At 44.1% G+C, this 23,565-nt stretch overlaps 1 pseudogene; it reads right to left on the bottom strand.

The window, feature by feature from the left end:
- LOC123142658 (cytoplasmic tRNA 2-thiolation protein 1-like) overlaps nucleotides 1–2,510 on the bottom strand; it is a 42,268-nt pseudogene extending 39,758 nt beyond the window's left edge.
- Between the last annotated feature and the right edge of the window lie 21,055 nt (nucleotides 2,511–23,565).

Genomic DNA, 23,565 nt, shown 5'->3' with positions numbered 1-23,565 from the left:
ACCATAACCATCTATTGATCAACGAGCTAGTCAACTAGAGGCTTGCTAGGGACATGTTGTGGTCTATGTATTCACACATGTATTACGGTTTCCAGTCAATACAATTATAGCATGAACAATAGACAATCATCATGAACAAGGAAATATAATAATAACCATTTTATTATTGCCTCTAGGGCATATTTCCAACAAAAACATGCTGAGGCGGGGTATTATTCACACGTGGAGAACCCATCACTCGTGGCTGAACCGACACTCCACCCCCAGGTGCTTCAGTCGTCCGGTTTACCACCGGCGGGTCACTGGTCCCTGCTCCAGGTGTGTTGAAGAGGTTCCTCGGCTCATAAACCGGGGGTAGATGACTCCGGTGTCTCCTCCTCATAACCTCATTTGAAGCTTTCTGATCCAATGTGAGCCAGAAGGACTCTACCTAAATTCGTTGCGCTGAGCATCCAGAGCAGCCCGCTCCGTTGCCATCCTGACGTTTTCTGTATTCAGCTCCTCCTTGGCCTGTGCTATCTCGTCACACAATTTTCCAACCTCCGCGTTATGCTGAGCTTGATTTGCCGGGTTAACCTCCGCTGTTAACAATGTTGTCAGAGTGTCCAACAAGTCGGACAAGACCTGAGCCGGCGGGCGCACAGGGCCTCCTGTCCCGGCCGCCGTTGTCGTTGCTGACCCGGATATCATTGCTGCTGCAGTCGTAGAATTCTGCCCTGGCTGTGTACCAACCATGAAAATCGCGACCCTATTCGGCGGCTCATAGGGGTCCGGAATACTATCACCATCGGAATAGCCCCCAAGCCGGCCGTCTTGCAGTTGATACAACGACTCAGTCTCGCCGGTGGATGACTCACCATCAGAGTAGATGACCGTCTCACCGCCAGGCACATATCTATCCTCAAATTCCATCCCATGGATGAACCCAACGAAGGCGCGTTTCACGGCGGGCTGAACTCGGGCGAGTCATGCACGCTGAGCCGTCTCGATGATGTCGGTGCAGATGTCCAGCTCAGGGCCAGGTTCGCCGATCTTGACGATGAAGACGTGGATTCTGACGAAGGGGACCCGGTACCCGTACTCGATTGAGCCGGCCTCGGGGCCCCAGCCTGCATCGTCGTTGTAGAGCTTGCCACGATGACTCTTGGTCATCCGGCCCACAGCGTATCCCTTGGTCCCTTCAAAGCTGCCCTATAAGAACTTGAAACCACCGTGCGCTGGCCCCACGGTGGGCGCCAACTGTCGTGGAATTGTCACGGCAGATGTCCTAGCAGAAGGACTTAGTCGTGGAGCCATCGCAACTAGATTAGCTTAAAGGGGTTAAACGGGGAAAAGGACACATGAGTTTATACTGGTTCGGCCCCTTGCGATGAAGGTAAAGGCCTAGTCCAGTTTGAGGTGGTATTGCTTGGGTTTCGATTACCAGGGAGCGAATACGCTTGACCTAGTTCTCGATCTCTTGTTTCTTGTCCTAAGCCACTGTCGGGTCGTCCCTTTATATACACAGGTTGACCCCCGGCGACTCACAGAGTCCCGGCCGGCTCATAATCAACGTGTCCGGCTCGGTAACTAATTATACTTGCCTCACAATCCAAGTCATACATATATGGCGGTTTACACCTATGGGCCTTAAGTCGCCTTTGGGCTTCGGGCCCTTAGCAAGTCTGCTTCATGAACCGCCATCTTCAACATCTTCATGGGCTTTGTCTTGATGAACCGCCGTTGGTATAACCTGGCCCCTCCTGGGCGGGTCATACCCAATAGCTATATCCCCAACAGAGGGGAACCTGGATCTCATTCCTTTTAACAGTCTCTAGAGAGTCGTCTTTGTAGCCTGTGATTCCCTCATCAATAGATAGAAGGAACAAATCGAGGCCATAGTTGTGACGTTTGTTTAACCGTGATAACACATACGCTAGCACAGTTGAATCTGCATAACAGTACAAAAAGTGTTTTATTAATCTGATACAAGATCGAGCTGGATAAGCAAGGAATAAGTGGGCATTTCCAGAATAAGCTCATGCAACATTTGCACCGTACAGATAAGATAAATGTTTGATGATACAAGTTGGTTTATCATATTTTTGAAGTACCCATGATAAGTTGCCTTGCCATCACCCATCAGTAACTTATTTAAAAAATTATTGCCTTCAAATATTTATCTCCTTTGCAGTGGTGAGAATGTTGCAAACACACACCTTTTAGAAAATGCAAGGCTCTAAAGCAGAGAATAACGCCTTGCATACTGACAATGCAAGTGATCCACAGCTCAGTATTACAGTGTTTATCATTCGATGAGCATATCAATTGCAAAAAAGCATCTATTACGATAATATTTATACAAGCTTGCACATACCTTTTCCACCAGAAGCTCCAATCGCCACTCGTTCGCCCACTTTAAACAAATTATTGTCAACAATAGTTCGATGAATCTCGTCCTCGAAGACGATATAGAAGCATTCCTTAGAGCATCTACAGCCACGGTGGACTGCATGGGCGCCTGGATGCATCTTATCCCCACGCGGGTCCGGTGGAGGGTAGGGACTAAGGAGACGACGAGCAGGTCTGTGGGGTAGACTAGCCGTGCTTCGGCAGGAGGACGAGGAGCAGAGGCTGCTTCCCGGGACGCCGGCGTGCGGCTAGCCACTTAGCTAGGCTCGGGTTCGTGATGTACTAGTAGGGCGGACTTACTTAAGTCGAAACGGGCCGGGTTTTCCACTGTTTCTTCTCCGTGTTTTTCTGAATTTTTTCATTTTTTGTTTTGCTTTTTCACCAGTTTTTATCTATTTCCATTTTATTTTATTTTATCGTTGTTTTTCTTTCTTTCTTATTTCGTTTTTTCTCTGATTTTTTCATTCTTTTCTTTTTTCTTCTTCGAGTTGTTTCATTTTTTCGTTTTTCCTTTGTTTATTTTTGTTTTTTGTTCTACATTCTTATATACTTGATCAAGATTTTTTCAAATACTTTTTGAACGTTTTTCAAATACTTGCTCAACATTTTTCAAAACCTTGTTCGTCATTTTTATATACATGATCAATATTCTTTTCAAATATTTGTTCCACTTTTTTTTCAAATACTTGTTCAAGATTTTTTATATACATGATCAACATTTCTTAAAATACTTTTTCAACAATTTTTATATACATAGGTGTCAAAAAAACAATTTTTATATACATGATCAATATTTCTTGAAATAATTGTTCAACATTTTTTTATATACATGATCAACATTTTTTTAAATACTTGTTCAACATTTCTTCAAATACTTGTTCAAAAGTTTTTTATATACATGATCAACATTTTTCCAAATGCCCGTCCAACATTTTAAAAATACTTGTTCAACATTTTTTAAATACTCATTCAACATTTTTCAAATACTTGTTCAACATTTTTCAAATATTTTTTATAGATTTGTTTTCAATATATATTACAATATTTTAAAGAATAAACAAAAAATAAAAAATAAAGCAAAAAACTAAAACAGGAAAAAAACAAAAAAACAGGCTATGGCTTCCCTGGCACGTGGGCCGGTCCACCTTGCTTGCCCTCTTCAGCGAGTCTGCAAGTGAGAAATAGGGGCGCCCACGGCTGGGTGGACGGCCACGAGGACAAGGTTGGCCCAGTTCTGCAAAAAAGGTTAGCCCAGATTACGCGGGCCCAATCGCGATAAGAAAATAGGTACTAGTAGGTTATTACTGGGCCGGCCTGGGAAGAGGCGCGGCTCTACGGGCTGCTAAGCTTTGTTTGTCGTAATTCTAAAAAAAAATTGAAACTTCGTTTGTCGTGGTAAACTGTTAAAAAAAAATCACCCAAGAGCTACTTTTAATCAGTGTTGCAAATAAGGATGAACGTTGGGATCAGCACATGGGAAGATGCTAATGGTGCTAAAGCGCAAGGTCATGTAATTATTAACGGCTTGCACTGCTCTGGATAAGAAAGGATGCAACTTTTTTCACTCTTCGTACTACACATGCAAACTTTTTCCTGTCATGAGGTGAAAGAGGACAGGGAATATTTTGTTGCTCATCGTCCCTCCTATCATGCAAGAGATCATGAGATGGCGCTTTTGCCATCGTTTCCTAACTAATCATCCACTTTGAAGAATCTTTTTCTGCTTTTCCTCCTTTTCCCTCATCATTACAAGCAAGTTCTCTAGCTACCGACCTAGCAGACACCACTGGACGTCGGTCATGCGCCGCCCCCCCCCCCCCCCCCCCCCCCCTTTTTTTCTCAAACTGTGTGCCGGCGCGTGTACAGTGGTGCTCCCCATTCCATACAGAACTTTGATCATAATTTTTTAATCTATATATTTTTTGCAGGGTTTCTAATCCATATATGATACAAAAAAAATGTCAGGAATCTTAGAAGATTTTTCTGTTCATATGATGTTTTTCATCGGTAGGATTTTCGCATTTGATGGGAAATAAAAAAAGTGTATAACAAATTGTTAGTGTGTACCATAGCAATTTGTCCCGTACCACACCCTTGCAACGCATAGTCCATACATTTTATCAAAATGTGAATGCTAAAAAAAGCATGCGTGCTCTGCATAGTACTCCTTCCGTCTTATAATATAAGACGGTACTACATCCAATATATGACTATATTACATGTAGTATTGTCTTATATTATGGAACATAGAGAGTACATTTTTTCATTAGGCTAACGTATGGAGTACATTAGCTTGTAAGTAGCACGTCGGGTAAGCCAAATACTGATCTTGAGTGAGCAAACTCGGTTCGTAACCTATGGAGTGCATTAACTTGTTTCATCTGCAGGGTTCCGCATTTCATGGAAAAATACATACTACGTAGATTGTTCGCATGTATAGCAATTTGTCGCGTAGCACAAACTTAAGACGTACTCTCTCTGTCCGCGAACAAGTGTACTTCTAGCCTTTGTTCTAAGTCAAAATCTTAAAATTTTGATCAATTTTATAAGGAAAAGTAACAACATTTGTGACACTAAATTCGTATCACTAGATCCATTTTGAAATGTATTATCAAAATATACATATTTACTGTTATATATGTTACTACTCTTTTTTATAAAGTTGGTCAAACTTTTAAAACTTTGACTTAGGACAAAAGGTAGAAATACATTTATTCGCGGACGAAGGAAATATATCTGTACATTTATTTATCAAGATGTGAGTGCTAGAAAGCATGCACGCTTCGCATATAGCAACCTATGGAGTACATTTTTTTAGGATAACCAATGGAATACTCTTTTGTGGAGTACATTAGCTTCTATGTAGAACGTCCAAGAAACCGGGATCTTGAGTAAGCGAACCTGGTTGGATACCTCATGACAAAACCAACAAATACGTCTGAACAAGGAGCTAGCAACTTAATCGACCTCGAGTTTTATAGAAACAAGTGATGATATAACTTCGTGCCTAGAGTAAATTACATAAAACCACTATAATCAGGGTTAGAGTTTCATATTGGCACATGTTTTGACTTTTTTTCTTCCAAAGACCATGTCTAAGGTAGGACATTGCAAATTACACTAGTGACCCTATAAAGAGTGTGTTTTGACAACATTTTCTGACTAGTGTAAGGGTCAATATGACAACACATTTGAACAAAAGCGTTGAGGTGGATGAAGAAATCCACGTAGGATGGAAGGTATAGGTGTTGAGAAATGTTGCATGGAAAACAAAAAAATTCTATGCACACGCAAGATCTATCTACGGAGATGCATAGCAACGAGAGGAGGAGAGTGTGTCTACATACCCTCGTAGACCGTAAGCGGAAGCGTTTTACAACGCGGTTGATGTAGTCGAATTTTCTTCGCGATCCAACCGATCGAGTACCGAACGTACGGCACCTCCGCGTTCAACACACGTTCAGCTCGGTGACGTCCGCGCCTTCTTGATCCAGCAAGACGGCGAGGTAGTGGATGGGTTCCGACAGCACGACGGCATGGTGATGGTGATGGTGATGCGATCTCCGCAGGGGTTCGCCTAAGCTCTACGAAAATATGACCAAGGAAGTAAACAGTGGACGGGGGCGCCGCACACGGCTAAGACAATGTTGTGTGTTCTTGTGTGGCGCCCCCTCCCCATGTATATATAGGTGGGAGTGAAGGGGAGGCAGCCAGGCGCGCCCTAGGGCTGGCCGCCAGCCCCTAGGGCCCCTGCCTTGCCCTGCGCCCCCTGCCATATTTCCCCAAAGTGGAAAGGAAGGAGGAGGAGAGGGAAGGAAAGGGGAGACCTAGTCTCCACTTTCCTTCTCCCCTAGGGTCGGCCAGCTAGGGGGGGGGGGGGGGGGCGCACCAGCCCCTTGTGGGCTGGTGTGTTCCCTCACTTGGCCCATATGGCCCATAACTTTGCCGGGGCTGCCCGGAACACCTTCCGGTGACCCGATAAGTACCCGGTACTACCCGAAACACTTTCGGTGTCCAAATACCCTCGTCCTATATATCAATCTTTACCTCTCGACCATTTCGAGACTCCTCGTCATGTCCGTGATCTCATCCGGGACTCCAAACAACATTCGGTCACCAAAACATATAACTCATATAGCACTATATCGTCAACGAACGTTAAGCGTGCGGACCCTACGGGTTTGAGAACTATGTAGACATGACTGAGACACCTCTCCGGTAAATAACCAATAGCGGAACCTGGATGCCCAAATTGGCTCCTACATATTCTACAAAGATCTTCTATCGGTCGAACCGTTATGACAACATACGTAATTCCCTTTGTCCATCGGTATGTTACTTGCCCGAGATTCGATCGTCGGTATCTCTATACCTAGTTCAATCTTCTTACCAGCAAGTCTCTTTACTCGTTCCGTAATACATCACCTCGTGACTAACTCCTTAGTCATTTGCTTGCAAGCTTATGATGTGTATTACCGAGATGGCCCAGAGATACCTCTCTGATACTCGGAGTGACAAATCCTAATCTCGATCTATGCCAATTGAACAAACACCTTTGGAGATACCTGTAGAGCATCTTTATGATCACCCAATTACGTTGTGATGTTTGATAGCACACAAGGTATTCCTCCTGTATCCGGGAGTTGCATAATCTCATAATCGAAGAAATATGTATTTGACATTAAGAAAGAAATAGCAATAAACTGAACGATCAATATGCTAAGCTAACGGATGGGTCTTGTCCATCACATCATTCTCCTAATGATGTGATCCTGTTATCAAATGACAACTCATGTCTATGGTTAGGAAACCTTAACCATCTTTGATCAACGAGCTAGTCTAGTAGAGGCTCACTAGGGACACGGTGTTTTTTATGTATCCACACATGTATTTAAGTTTCTGGTCAATAAAATTCTAGCATGAATAATAAACCTTTATCATGATTTAGGAAATATAATAATAACCATTTTATTATTGCCTCTAGGCATATTTCCATTAGAAGGAGCTCATGTCGAAAGCGGAGGTGGTCAGGATTTTTGGTATGGGGATGAGAAGAGGAACATTTTGTGGGGAGAAGATAGGGTTGGAAGGTGGGACTCATGTCCACCTCAATGCATTATCCAATATGTTACAAAGTGAACAAGCCAGTATCGAGAGGTGGCTCCCACCAGCCATAAACTATGCCAGAATGCTCTCAGAGGGTCATCAAGACGGTTTTTCAATGTATGACATGTGGCTTTTTGAAAATAAGACGGAAAACAAAACCAATGGAAATGCAAAAGATTGTTTTTGTTATGGAAGCTGGCTGTCGGTGGGATGATTTGAGGCTTTGGGCCTTAGTGAATAACTTAAAACTTGTACTATCAGTTTTTAGACATGAAAAGTTGGGGGAGGAGGGTAAGCACCTTATAATTCAAAAAAATGTCAATGTACAACTCACGCAACAATTATGTAATTTACCGAGTTTCATGTAATTATGGTGGTTAGAATTATATACAACCAATCGCGAGCCCAAGCTTCCAAGTACCCCGCCTCAAAGAGAGAGAGAGAGAGAGAGAGAGAGAGAGAGAGAGAGAGAGAGAGAGAGAGAGATGGGACGTGGGGAGGAGTTCCCCGTTAATAATTCTAGCGGTGCATACGTTTGTGCACATAGATGTTGATCAAACGGCTTAGAGACATCCAGAAGACAGATCGGGCGCTCTTGAAGGCTTTAGAGGGCTTCAAACATGCAAAATTATATTATCTAAAAAAGGAAACCCCAAAATACCGCCCATCGAACTCACTTGTTGATATGATGTAATGACGCCCAGTCAATGCTATGTTGCAATGGCGAGCGCTCACGTCCATTTCCCCCCGACTCCTCGTAATCCACATTGCTAAGATGAGAACGTACATGCTCTGGTTGTGGCTCTCGTCTCTCCACCTCTCCTCAAGGGACGTCCTCACTATAATATAGTTTTATACTAAACTCTTATACCTCTTTGAACTTATTATTATCTTATTATATATTTTACGAGTATAGTTTGTATTACTTAACTCTAGAATTATGTACATAGTTATGCTGCTAAGTATTAGTCATAACATTATATGTTATAAAATTCTATGCATCACTATTTTTTTTGCTTTTGCCAAATGGTAATTGTATAATAAAAAAGTGCATTTTTGATCGACTTAATTCTTTTTATAATTATAGAAATTATTTTGTGTATGCATACATGTTTGTGTGTGTGTGTGTGAGAGAGAGAGAGTGTATAACTAATATAATGGCATGGAGGTCTAATTATATATAAAAATAGTAGTTTCCAGAGTATTACTTCTTCTGTTCCACAATGTAGTGTGTATATATATTTTAAAAAGTCAAATTTTCTAAACTTTGGTCAAGTTTATAGAGAATAGTATTTATATGTACAATACCAAATATACATAAATATGAAGCTATATATTATGAGAATCTAATGATATATGTTTGGCATTCCAGGTGTAAATGTTTTTCTTCAAAAATTTGGTCAAAGTTTGTGAGATTTGACTTTTCAAAAAAATCTATATGCACTACATTATGGAACGGAGGGAGTATTAGGTAAGTATATATGGAGAAACTTCAAGAGTATAAATTGAACCGAGGATGAATATGTCTTGCAAGTTGGGTTTTGTAATAAGTTGAAAAATGTGCATGCTCTCTACTTGGTATAATAGAGTAATCACAAACGAACATAAACTATTGTGTATTCACTTCTGCATACATATGATTTGATTATTTGGTGTGCTCATATAGAATGCACTTGCTTTTATCTTGTAGTACATGAGTTTCTTCTATTTTCTAAAATAAAAAGTTGTGCATAAAATTAAACATAGAAATATTAGCTAGCTTTGATTATTATACAACTAGCAGTCTAACTAAACTCATTTCCACCGATATGTTTAGTTTGTTTGTGTGTGGTATACATTATTGGACCAAGGCATACGAGGCAGAGTGGATGCCATCGCAGAGTAACATAAATTTTGTCTCACCAATATGTCTACTTATCTTGTCTGAACAAGGAGCTAGCAACTTAGTCAGACTCAAGTTTTACATGAACAAGCGATCATATATCTTCGTGCCTAGAGTAAATTACATAACACCAGTATAATCGAGTTTAGAGTTTCAATTCACACATGTCTTAACTTTTTTCCATGTGTAAGGCAGGACATAGAAAATTACACTAATGACCCTATCAAGCTTTGGCTAGCTACGTTTATGCTTGGAGGGGCCACAGCCCCAACTTTGGTTAGTTTTGTGAAGAGCATTTTGGTGAGATCTGAGATTAAAAAAGGCATTTGCCCCCCCCTAGGAAATTGGTCTTATGTACTCCACCCCCACCCCCCAATCATCACCAGCTAGCTAGGTCTATGTTTGCCACTTATATATCCATCTCTCATGTTTGCATATTAATTGCCATGTTGTAATATTTGCAGAAACTATGGAGCACAGAGACTTGGAAACAGAACAATTGTTGGGGGACATAATCCTTGACGGAGGTGATATCTTGTCGTATCTCAACGACACCGATGGTTTGGAAGGAGAGGGTGAAGCAGGCTCCTGTGATCGAACAATGGAGGAAGGGCATGATCATGATGTCTCCGGTGACCGAATGCCGATGGAAGAAGGAGACCGTGATGACGGCTCCGGTGACCGAACGGAGGAGGGAGATGTTGCAAAGTCTGGCAAGGTATATATATTAATTAAGCCTGTGATGACTAACTAATTGATGCACTAATTGTTTTGGTATGTACATATATTAACTCTTCTTTCTTCTTTTGTAGCCCTCCCGATCGAGCCAAACTTCGGTAACGAGACGAGGCACGAAGAAAAGGTTGCGCCCGAATGAAAGGTTGATGATCACAGCAATTGCGGAGGATGGCCAACCGATTGAACCCAGGCGGACCAAGGAAGCATTTTCTGCTCAGTGCGGGGCTATTGTTAGGGACATGATCCCGATCAGCATCCAGCTATGGAATCAGCCTAAGAACGTAGACCCTCAAGTTCCTATGTCAACGATAGACAGAAAGATGATCTTTGGACTACGCTGAAGGCAAATTTCACCCTACCACCAGAGGAGGATCCGGGTAAGCCAGTTATAGAGCCATTGGTCAAGGCTCGTGCTCTTAAGAAGACGGCAGATCTATTCAGGAGGTGGAAGAATGAGTTGAAATCAATGTATGTCGACAAAGGGAAGACTCTAGAATTCACTGGCCGATTTGAGAAGATAAGAGATCACTGGCCCACATTTGTGGCCTACAAGACATCGGACAGAAGTAAGAAGATGTCAGAGACAAACAAGAACAATGCTGCAAAGAAGAAGTTTCACCATCGCACGGGGTCAGGTGGCTACCTCAAAGCCCGGCCGTTGTGGGACAAGGCTGAGAATGACCTGCTTGCTAAAGGGGTAGAACCAGAGACATTGAACTGGCCAGACCGTTCAAGGACTTGGTTCTTCGGGGTTGGGGGAACCTTGGACCCTGAAACAGGGAAGTGCGTTTGGACGGAGGAGCAACTTGAAATACCCGTCAAGAAGCTTCAGAAGTGTATCGCCGCAGTGCAGCAAGGGACGTTTATTCCCGACAGAGAGAATGATGAGCTTACCGAGGCCCTCGGGAATCCTGAGCACCCTGGATGAGCACGAGGCACGACAGGCTCCGTTGCGTGGAAGGTTGGGTTTCCCAGCGCAGGCGGTTACAGAACCCGGGAGAGGAAGAGGAAACTGGAGCAGAGCGAACTGCAGAAGCTGAATGCAAGGGTATAAAAGCTAGAGGAACAAGTTCAGAGCCAGCAAGGTGCCGGAGCTACCCCAGAAGCTACCCCGCCATCTCAGCAGAGAAGCAGCGTGGCTTCCACCGAGCTCGTTCAGCAGCCTGACTTCACGGCTCCTAGCTACCCCGTGGATGCTATCACGGAGGCTCAACACTGCCAGCTTATGACGCAATGGCAGAACCTCAAAGTCAAGGCGGCTGTCGGCTCTGTTGCACCTCCTCAACCCGACGCAACTTTTCACTGCCGTCCGATTCCACAAGGCTATGCTGTTGTAATGGTGGATGAAGTAATGGAGGGATTTGAGGAGCTCGAGCTTGACCACCCTACAGGTGAAGGGGATACTCAGCTGGGTCTTGCTCTGAAGACTCCATGTCTATGGCGGAAGGAGCACATCAAGCTTCCGAACTGGACGCCTGATACATCTCCAATGTATCTACTTTTTCTCATGCTTTTCCTCTTGTTTTGGACTCTAATTTGGATGATTTGAATGAAACTAACCCCGGACTGACGATGATTTCAGCAGAACTACCATGGTGTTGTTTTTGTGCAGAAATAAAAGTTCTCGGAATGGAATGAAACTTTACAAGGATGTTTATATCAATAATAAGAATTTCTGGAGCCAAGACCTGCCGAAGAGGGGCACCTGGGTGGGCACAACCAACCAGAGCACGCCCCCCTCTCCTGGCGCGCCCAGGTGGGTTGTACCCACCTGGTGGCCCCGCTGACGACCCCCCTGATACTATAAAATCACATATTTCCAGAAAAAAATCAGGGAGAAAGAGTTATCACGTTTCACGAGACGGAGCCGCCGCTAAGCCCTATTCTTCCGCGCGCGGGGGGGGGGGGGGGGGGGGGCAGATCTGGAGTCCGTTTGGGGCTCCGGAGAGGGGGATCTTCGTTCTTCATCATCACCAACCAATCTCCATCACCAATTCCATGATGCTCCCCACCGGGGGTGAGTAATTCCTTCGTAGGCTCGCTGGTCGGTGATGAGTTGGCTGAGATTCATCATGTAATCGAGTTAGTTTTGTTAGGGCCTGATCCCTAGTATCCACTATGTTCTTAGATTGATGTTTCTATGACTTTGCTATGCTTAATGCTTGTATCTTTGGGCCCGGGTGCCATGAACTCAGATCTGAACCGTTTATGAATTCATCATTATATCCATGTTTTAGATCTGATGTTCCAAGTTATAGTCACCTACTACGTGTTATGATCCGACAACCCCGGAGTGACAACAATCGGGCCCACTCTCGGTGATGACCGTAGTTTGAGGAGTTCATGTATTCACTATGTGTTAATGCTTTGTTCCGGTTCTCTATTAAAAGGAGGCCTTAATATCCCTTAGTTTCCAATATGGACCCCGCTGCCACGGGAGGGTAGGACAAAAGATGTCATGCAAGTTCTTTTAATAAAGCATGTATGACTATTTACGGAATACATGCCTACATTATATTGATGAACTGGAGCTAGTGCCGTATCGCCCTAGGTTATAATTGTCACATGATGAATACCATCCAACAAGTCACCGATCCAATGCCTACGAATTTATTTATATTGATCTTCCTGCGTTACTATTGCTATCATCACTGTTACACTTGCTACAAATTACTGCTATCACTGTTACTGCTACCATTGCTGATGTCACTATTATCAAAACTATCAAACTACTTTGCTACTGTTTACTTGCTGCAGATAATTAATCTCTAGGTGTGGTTGAATTGACAACTCAGCTGCTAATACCTTCAAATATTCTTTGGCTCCCCTTGTGTTGAATCTATAAATTTGGGTTGAATACTCTACCCTCGAAAACTGTTGCGGTCCCCTATACTTGTGGGTTATCAAGACCTTTTCTGGCGCCGTTGCCGGGGAGCAGAGCTATATTTGTTGAGTCACTTGGGATTATTATCATATTATCACTATGAAGAATCTGAAAGATCCAAAGACTAAGATATTTCCCTCAAAGATGAGGGGAGGTAAGGAACTGCCATCTAGTTCTGCTTTAGATTCACCTTCTATTTTGAGTAAACTTGCAACACCACCACATGCTATCAATTCTAATATGTCACAAGTTATTGATGATGCTACTTCTACCATGAATAATGCTTATGATGATGCTAGTACCTTTCTTGATAATGATGATGTGCCACTTGGTGATTTTCTTGATGCACAAATTGCTAGAGTAATACAACATGATGTTGTTGAATCTGATGATGAGCTTGAAACTGAAACTCCTGAAACACCTGCTAGAACTAGTATTCCTAGATATGAATTGCCAAAGGTACCAGAAGGTTATGTTATGAATGAAGAAACAACTAGAGATATTCTTGCTTGTAAGGATAGAGATGATCTAGAGAAATTACTATGCAAGTATAAAGAAAAATCTCTGAATGCTAGAATGAAGTATGATCCTAAGTTTGCTACTTCACCTATCTTTATTGATGATAGGGATTATGAATCCTCTGTCGACCCAGAGTTAATTACTTTGGTTGTATCTGATTCTTTCCATGGTTTTGAAACTGAAACTATTGTGGCACATCTTACTAAGTTGAATGATATAGCCACCCTTTTTACTCATGATGAGAAAACCCGCTACTACTTTATTCTCAAATTATTTCCTTTCTCATTAAAGGGTGATGCTAAAGCTTGGTGCAATACTCTTGCTCCTGGTTGTGTGCGTAGTCCCCAGGATATGATTTATTACTTCTCTGGAAAATATTTCCCTGCTCATAAGAAACAAGCTGCCTTGCAGGAAATATTTAACTTTGTGCAAACTAAAGAAGAGAGTCTCCCACAAGCTTGGGGGAGGCTTTGCCAGTTACTTAATGCTTTGCCTGATCATCCTCTTAAGAAAAATGAAATACTTGATATCTTCTATAATGGACTAACCGATGCTTCTAGGGACTTCCTAGATAGTTGTGCTGGTTGTGTTTTCAGGGAACAAACTGTTGGACAAGCTGAGAATTATTGAATAACATATTGAAAATGATGATGATTGGACTCTTCCTGAAACACCGGCTAAACCCACTCCAAAGAAGAGGGGTATATTATATCTTAGTCCAGAAGATATGCAAGAGGCAAAGAAATCTATGAAGGAAAAAGGTATTAAAGCTGAGGATGTTAAAAATTTACCTCCTATTAAAGAAATACATGGGCTTAATACACCACCACTGCCTAAGGTGATAGAGGTAAATTCTTTAATGAAGTTCAATTAAAATGATAATCCTCACAATATGCATCCTAGTCAATGCCTTTATGAGTTTAAAAACTACATTAGAAAACAAGATCACTTCAATGCAAATGTTATGAAACAATTGAAATACAACTCTGATATGATTGCTCGCTTGAGTGACTTGTTATTTAGAATTTCAAATGATCTTAGAGGTGTTGGAAAACATGCTTCTAGGGTACAAGCTCAGTTAGAACAAGTTGCTAAATCACAAAGAGAATTGCTTGATGAAATGAATAATAATCACTACAAAAAATACACTTCCGTGATGATACGTGTTTGTCACAGTAGGTCGCGTTTTCTGTCATGCATGTACATCCATGACGAATTTATGACAGAATCAAGATAGTCATACCTATGCTGTCGTAGAAGTGTTCCATGACATTGCCAAAATTATCATCACGGAAGTGTCCACTTCCATGACGATAAATCGCGCGTCACAGAAGTGCTTTCGTCAAGGGTGACCGACACGTGGCATCCACCGTAACGGAACGCCGTTAAGCTATCGGGTCGGGTTTTGGATCCGATAACCCGTTAACAGCCCCGACCAATGGGGATTTTCCACGTGTAAAATCATCATTGGCTGGAGGAAACACGTGTCGGCTCACCGTTGGGACAGATGTCATCCGCTCATTGGACCGAAGGCGCCTATGATACGGCGACACGTGGCACGGCCCAACAGAGGCCCATTCCTGTGAAAAGGCCAGCCCGTTTGACTTGGTCAAAAGGTGGCGGGCCGGCCCATGGAAAGCCTGTTAACGGCCTGTTCGCATATAGCCCATTTACAGCCCACTAACCCAGGGCCCGTTACGCCCTATCCGAATTAGGCCTAGTAGCGTCATCTGGGCCGTCCAATATGATTCAGCCCGTTTTAACTTCCGGCCCATGTGTGGCCCATGACTTCTTTCGGCCCATATGAGGACCTTTGTAACTCTTGGCCCATTAACGGCCCGTGGTGAAACTGGCCCGTAATGAACAGTGTATCACTTTATACCCATTAACGGCCCGTTATTCCATTGGGCCGTTTCCAGCCCAAGTTGTCTTCCGGCCTTCTCTGGGCCCATTGATTCTTGGGCTCATTTGCAGCATTCGGTTACATACGGCCTGTTACTGTCATTTTCTGCTTGTGGGCCAAATTCAGCCCGTCGTTATAGTCGGCCCGTTTGCGGAACGTTAATACGTTGGGCCGTTTTCATGTCAAAAAAACCTGTTGGGCTGTTTTCATAGAGTTATCAAATACGACCTATTAACGGCCCATTATGGTCCACGAATAGTACGGCCCATGATTGGCGAAATGATGATATGCCCCGTAGAAGGCCCATGGATCCTATGGCCCGTATGAGGCCCATGGATAGTACGGCCCGTAGAAGGCCCATGGATCGTACAGCCCGTAGAAGGCCCATGGACCCTATGGCCCGTAGAAGGCCCATGGACCCTAAGGCCCGTATAGAAGGCCGATGGATCCTATGTCCGGACGAAGGCCCATGGATCATACGGCCTGCAGGATGCCCATGGTTACAACAGTCCGTGTGTTGCCATGATTATTTTGGCCTAGTTACCAAAAATAGGCTATTGTGGCCACTAGAAAAAACAGAAAAAGAACTGCAGTGACTACAAGCAAACAACTAAACAAGACAATAAGGAAATAAATAAGCAAGCAATTAACGCTAGCCTATTACCGCTATTACACATATTGCATCCACTGGGCATCAAAGTTCGCCACCAGTGCAAATATAGGGAACAAAGCAGCACATTACATACACTGGCCGTCAAAATTGGCCACCAGTGCAAATAAACGCGGCAGCAAAACAAGAGCATAACTGAAACAACTTCAGAAGAGCTCAAGAAACGTTATCCTGGGTATCCACCATGCTGGCAATAAGCTTAGCAAGCTGATTAGCTTTGTCCTGTTTGGCGCTAAAATCCTCCAACGCTTGCTGTTGCACCAGAAAGTATGCATCTGAATGCTCCAGGGACTTCCGCAGTCCTTCCGCTTCTTGTCGCAGCACAGCTGATCGATGTCTTTCAGCTTGTAGTTGAGACTCAAGAAACCGAACTGATTCAGACAGTGAGTTTGAATAGCTTGTGCAAGCGGTAGTGGCCAGTAACTCGAACACTAAACCAAGACAGGACTTTGGGGTTGTCTCGCTGTCTTCAAGATAGTCTTCCTTAGCTGTTTTATCAGCTTTGTTGGAGACCAACAAGGATGTGTCACTATCCTGAACCTTATCTGCATTACTTCCTTTACCATTGCTTAATAAGGCACTCTTCCCCAATATTCTGTCAGCATTCTAAAAGAAGAAACAAGCAGACACATAACAAGTTTAGCATGTACTAGTATATGAAACTCATTTCGGTGAACCAGTTCATTAGTAAGGTGGACAGGATTAAACTACCAAGTCTTCTATTGCCAAGTACTAGTACATAATAAAAGCATCAAACAAACATATATCTATGTCCTATGGTCACTGCATTGTCTTGCCAAATCAAAATAGAGACACGGTTCAAATCATATCAGTTCAAGACAAAGCAGCAGTGAAAGAATACAAAGCGTGGGAAACTACACGGCACAACAAGATTTCAGATGGGTACCACGGGTCTACATGTACAACAACACTATTGGCTCTGTTGTGATGCTAGTAATGTGCATGATATGAAAGTCAACTGTATACACAATTGAAATTGAAATCAACAGAGCTATTGATAAGAGCAAACCTGTTAAAGAAACATGCGTGAACATACCTGCTGTGCCATTGGAGTTTCGATTGGATCCTTCAATTTAAAAATAAGTTTGTATGAGTAAATACAGTGATACAAGAGCAAAGCAATCATAGTTAAAAAAGGCGCGCCTAAGCGAGCGCTTAAGCGCGCCTAGGCTCTAGGCGTTGGCAAAACGCATTGCGCATAACTACGCATAATCTGTGCATAACTGCGCATAAGCATGCGCTTTGGTCAGTAAAGCGCAAGGCGGTGGCAAAACGCACAATTAACGCCTAGCGCTTTTTTGAACTATGATAGCAATGGAATCTTAAATTAGAACAGTTGTTCTTCAGGTTTAGGCACTTGTTCTACATGAACAGAGTACAGTAAGACGCAAGAATATAATACTTAAAAATAGAAAATGAGCTCATAGACCTTACCACATTCTTGGTTCGGGACCAGTACAGAACAAGGCGTTCCCAGTCATCGTCCAGTAAATGTGTCTCAGGAGAACGTAAGGGAATTTGATGAGTTTCTTTGCCGGTGAAGTACGTTTTCTTCAGGTAATTCCGATACTGCCACCAAGCATTCTTGAAGATAGCAGAGGTATTAGCACAGGTTACCTCATCCTGAGTTTCCAAATCGGTCCTTCTCTATAGAGAAAAATGGGAAAATTTGCTGTATTATAACCATCATGGAGGTAGGATGTATGGGACGAAGCAAAGTAATTGCCATGAATAACATTACTTACACATAACTCCTGGACAAACACCTGCAACTGGCATTTTCCTTCATCTTCAGTATAATATTTCCAAGATGGGAAGATACGCACATACGATTTAACAACATCAAATGCGATAGATGCTAAACTACGACTAGCTGGTTGTGCTTCCTCCACAGGAATAGGCGTACTAACTGGTGGAGTTGGGGTTCGCCGTGATAGTACTGGCCCTTTGGGCACTGGAGCTGCCTTACTAACTGCTCTTGTTTGGGAGCTCTGTGGTGGAGATGGTGCTGTGTCAACAGGAACTGGGTTACTATCGGCTGGGGTTGGGGTTAGATTGGGTGAAGCTGGTTCTCTGTCCATCGCAGTAGGGGTACAATCTGCGAGAGTTTGGGTTATGTGTGGTAGGGCTGGTTCTTGTGCATGTACAACCGGGGTGCTATCTCCACCAAGAGGTAGCACTGTTTTATTTGAAGACCGTGTTTTTAGTCCGCTAGATACTGGCATCACCCGCTCCAATTCAAATGGCTGATAAACAGGAAACATAGTTGAATGTACAGACATTGTATGAGAGACAGATGCAATAGATAGTGTGGAAAAAGAGGGCATGAAATAGTTGACATGTATATTGTTTAACTAAAACGGATAGCATGACATAATTTCACATATATGATGTCTATCTAAACTGGATAGCATAGCATAACATAATTCAAAGATATGATGAATAACTAAACAGGATCGCATGACATAATTCACCTACATGTTATCTAAGTAATCAGGATCGCATCATTTAATTCACATATGTGATTTATATGCTAAACAGAGGGCATTCGATATGATGTCTGAACTAAGAACATGGTGTTGAATATTGTGTATATGATGTCTAAACTATGCAATGCAAGACACCGTATGCATGATATGAGCAGTATAACCGTGCCAAGTTAGAGCATACACCTCAGTGGGGGAATAGGACTGGTCATCTGTCTCTGAATCCATCTCTGAGGAGCTATCGGGACCCAACAAGAGATCTGCTTCGACAGGTAGCACTGTCTGCTCTGAAGGCCTTGTTTTCACTCCAGATTTTTCCATCTCCCACCCAAATGGCTGATTCACAGGAAGAGTAGTTTAATGTACAAACATTGTCGACAAATGGAAATGTAATGAAGAAAAGGATGGGCAAGATATCATTCAAATATATGATGCCTGGTTAAACAGGATGGCATTGCACATTTCACATATATTATGGCTGGCTAAAAGACATGAGACTGCATAATTCCCATATATGATATAGAAACTAAACAGGTGGCATTACAGAACATGTCTAAACTAAGCAGATGACATATATGATGTCAAAAGTAGGCACTGCAAGGCAACATATGCATGATATGACTAACATCATCATGCCAAGGTAGAGCAAACACCTTGGGGGGTAAATAGGAGTGGTCAGCGGCGTCTGAATCCGCCTCAGAACAGATATCTTCCTCTGGATTACAATCTGGAGAGGGGTGGGGAGGGTTTGCCATTGAACCCACCATGGAGCGATGTCTGCATGACATTGTATTGCCGCGCAAAACTCTTCTCTTTTTCTCTACATGTTCAGCATGACTGTGTACAATATCTGACATGCATACGAAAAAAATATGGTGAGATTATGTAAGGAGAGCATGCAGAAATTTAGAGTGATGGTAACAACCAGTGGATCGACGTTTTTCCGTTGAACCAAAATAGCCCTAATGGATCGACGTGAATGTATAGTAATAAGTGATGCAACAAGTGTACAACCTCTTTGCCGTAGCCGTGTCGACCTCAGCATCATTGGGTTGGTCGCTGAAGCAGTTGAGGCAGAGGTGGCTGTCGGAGGTGTGGAGGAAGATCTGAGGAATCTGTAGACGGCGTCCAGGGCACTGCTCTGTTGTGATGGATCGTTCTGTCGTTGGAGCAGCTCCGGTGAGCCGTAAGACGTCAAGGCTGAAGCAGCACAAGACAAACATCGTCAATCTCAAGTGGGATTCTAATAGCATCTCCAATAGATGATGTAAAATGGATGTAAAATTAACATCACCAAAAACCACCTAACTACAACAGATGAGGTAAAAACTGTTGACTCTGAACTTAACTGTCGAAACTGAAATTTACTGTGGAATCTGAATGCTACTGTCGAAACTGAACGCAATGGTAGCAGAGAGGCACTTGACATGTAGTTTAGGGAGGGCCTGTAGTTCATCTCAACCTGCACCCCCTGAGCCGCCAGCCACCACCGGCCGAACCGCCGGCCCCAGCGCCGCCTCGCCGCCCCGAAACAACTCGCCACCGCCGCCCCGGCCAGCCCTCTAGGCCCCCCGCGCCCCCACCCTGAACCCTAAGATAGATAGTGGGGTACCTCTCCGGCGAGCACCCGTCCCCGCTGCGGGTGGTTCTTCCTTACCTCCGGCGAGCCCCCCAACCCCTGAAAACCGACTGACCCAAAAGTCGATTCAGTCGACTGAAGTGTTGCTTAATCGGAGTAGAGCAGCAGCACAAGCGAGAGGGAGAGCAGCAGCAGCAGCTGGGCGAGCGAGCGATCGAGCGAGAGTCGGAGCAGCAGCAGCGCGAGCGAGAGCTGGAGCAACAGCAGCAGATCCGGCTGGTATGGACGCCGCCGCCGAAGGGGCCTCGCACTGGGGGAGAGCCGTCGTGGAGATGTCGCCCGCGGCGCCGGCTTCAAGGTAGCCGCTCCATGGGGGTGCGGGATGGAGCACTGTCAGCGCCGGGAGGTCGATTTAAGGAGAAGGTGCAATGCAATGAGTGTACAACCTCTTTGGTGGCACCGAGTAGGCCTCGGCTTCGTCTGAGGAGTCGGTGAGGATGCTGCGGTTCCGGTGGAGCAGGTTAAGGCGGTGCTGTGGGGATGGAGCAGCCGCGATAGACGAGGCGATCGTTGGAGCAGCTCCTTGGAGGTGGAGGACGGGGCGGCTGAACCGGCGGGACGGCGAGATGGACGATGGATCCTCATCCGGGGAGGTGGACAAGGGACGTCGAGCTGTTGCGATGGACGACGTCATCGGGGAAGAGGCTCCGGCTGGGCAGCGGTGACGTGGCGGACGGAGGAGGGTGGGGTTTCGCGGCTAGAGCGGAGAGGTTATGGCGGCCTGGGATTTCGAATGGCGAAAAGGGGCGATGGGAGGGGGTGAAGCATGACTTAGGGATGCGCTTGTCCAAAATGTAGGGTGTGTTACAAAAGTACCCCCCACCGATTTGAACTAGCGGCCCTTTCGGCTCAGGGTTAGAAGGGGGATTTCGCGTGTCGGGATTTGGCAGCTGGAGGGAGTTTTCGCGCGCGTTGTAATTTCGGGATAGCAAGGCGCGTGTTGTGAAGGCGCCAGTTTTGGGAGCACGATATCTGAATTTTCGGGATATAACAAGACGCAGGTTGAATTTTAGGGACAAGCCTAACGTGTAGTAATATTGTACTTGTACGTACCAAATCAATTCGCACTTCCCTCAACCAAAAAGAAAACGAAAAAAATAAAACTATTCACACCACACAAAGAGAGAGTCTTGCCCCGTTTTACTATACAAATGCTATTCAAAGCTACTCCCTCCTTCCATCTATATAGGGCCTAATGCGTTTTTTGATGCTAACTTTGACCAAATATTAGAGCAATGATATATGACATGCAACTTACACAAAGCACACCGTTAAATTCGTCTGTGAAAGGTTCTTTCAATGATATAATTTTCACATTGTGCATGTCATGTACTATTAATCTTGTCAATAGTCAAAGGCGGTCTTAAAAATCTCATTACGCCCTATATAGATGGAAGGAGGGAGTATGAATCCATGTTATGTCCGATTAAATTTTTTCGCTTGCTGTATAATGCATGTAACCTACTCATACCAACATTTTAGTGCATTCCAAATGTCTATACTACCGCTGCAATTCGAACTAAATTTGAATTCGTTTCTCTATTTCAATAAGAATCTACAATCATGATTGTTGCCAACTTCAACCATCATAGTTTCCTTGCTATCCGCCAGATATAAATCGGACGGCCTATAATGCAGGATGGCAGGCACACCATCATCAACAACTCCGTTTTTTATAAGAGTAGAGATAAAATATATTAAATGTAGTATAACATGTTCATAACCACACCATGTGTATCACCGTTATATATATTCACACATGCGTCGGTTTGAAACACTATGATAAATTCTTCAAATATCCGAATTCGCTTTTTATAATGAAGTATATATGATCTCTATTCGTCTTTTACACCCACACAACCCTCTTATCTTTGTAGCTAGCGCTAACTTTCTCTTGTGCATGCACACGCCCGCATCCCTCTCACCCTCCCTCAGCATTCTCTAGCTCCATCGCGCAAATTCGTCTTTTCACTTTAGGTCGTTCACCCACGGTGTGTGTAGGCCCCCCAGCTCCTTCTTTACGGCACACATCGATCGATATGCCTCTCTAGCCAGGTGTGCCTAGCACAAACACAAGCTTCCCCTCTTCTCTTGTCACCGTCCATGCCTCACTCCCACCACTCTTTTCATCGTTCTCGTACTCGCACACTCCTCCCCCCTCGATATAGTATGCCTCTCGTACCACCTCCTACATGCATCCCTCTCTCTCTATCCTTCTCCTCGTGCCTCATTTGCTTCTAACACACACATGCATGTATACCGATCGATCTCCCAACATATACCTAGATCGACTTTAACTACCCCCCCATCGATCGACGTACCTCACAAGTTATGTCTCTCCTTTCTCTAACAAAGGGCGATTGATCTTCCTATGTAGTTACGTCTGCTTACCACAGCCACATCGTCCCCCTCATCATTCGTGCATGCCTCCTGACCCGTCTCTCACACGCACGTGCACAGACAACAAGCAGCCATCTCCTCTCTTATTGATATTGCGGGCGTGCCCTCCGTTTGTCTAGCAAGCCTATCCCACCATTTGTTAGAAGCAACTCCACTACCACCCCCTCCAACACTCTAGCTCTGTCTCTCTCCCAACCTTATTCCTCTCCTGCACATATGCATGGATGCCGATCGATCTCCCTTAATACATGAGGCAGATCGATCTCCTTAATACATGAGGTAGGCCTCTCTCCTCCTCCACACATATACCAGCCATTGTACCTCTATAGTTAATTGGGCCTCCCTCTTCCCCCACCACACACCGATAGTCGAGCGCTGCAGGTAGGTATCCATGCCACAGAGACAAACTGCACATGTCCCATCTCACGTTCCAGTAGGCCAGCCACTCTATATCTTTGACGTGGGCACACACAAATTCGATGGCACTCTTTATCGATCGCGCGCACACACACACACACATCATCCCTCTCTTCGATTCTATGGACACCTCAAGCCGATGATACCTCCACTCTCTTCTATATATATGTTATATCCAGGACTCTATTTCACACACATTGCATATGTTACATTTTTTGTTTGACCCCCCCCCCAAAAAAACTCTCAAGAACCCACACACTATATCTCTCTAGGTTTGTATCTCTCTCACACAACCCCACGTAGGTGGTGTACGTATACAAGAAGAGAATAGGTGCACCGTGCACGTACTCACGCTTCGTGCCCAGCCACACCCGCGCGGGTACACGGTGGAGCTCATTTCTTTACGAAATGGCAGCCCACGTGCTAATTTGAACGCCTATAGCGGTTGTTTACCTAGGGAGGTCGTGTACCACGCGTGCACGAAACAAAGTTCGACTTGACGCGTTGCC

Source organism: Triticum aestivum, chromosome 6D, assembly GCF_018294505.1.
Source record: "Triticum aestivum cultivar Chinese Spring chromosome 6D, IWGSC CS RefSeq v2.1, whole genome shotgun sequence".
In the NCBI taxonomy this organism is placed as follows: domain Eukaryota; kingdom Viridiplantae; phylum Streptophyta; class Magnoliopsida; order Poales; family Poaceae; genus Triticum; species Triticum aestivum.
The sequence above is the reverse complement of the archived record's forward strand: the minus strand, read 5'-3'. Positions and strand labels throughout refer to the sequence as shown.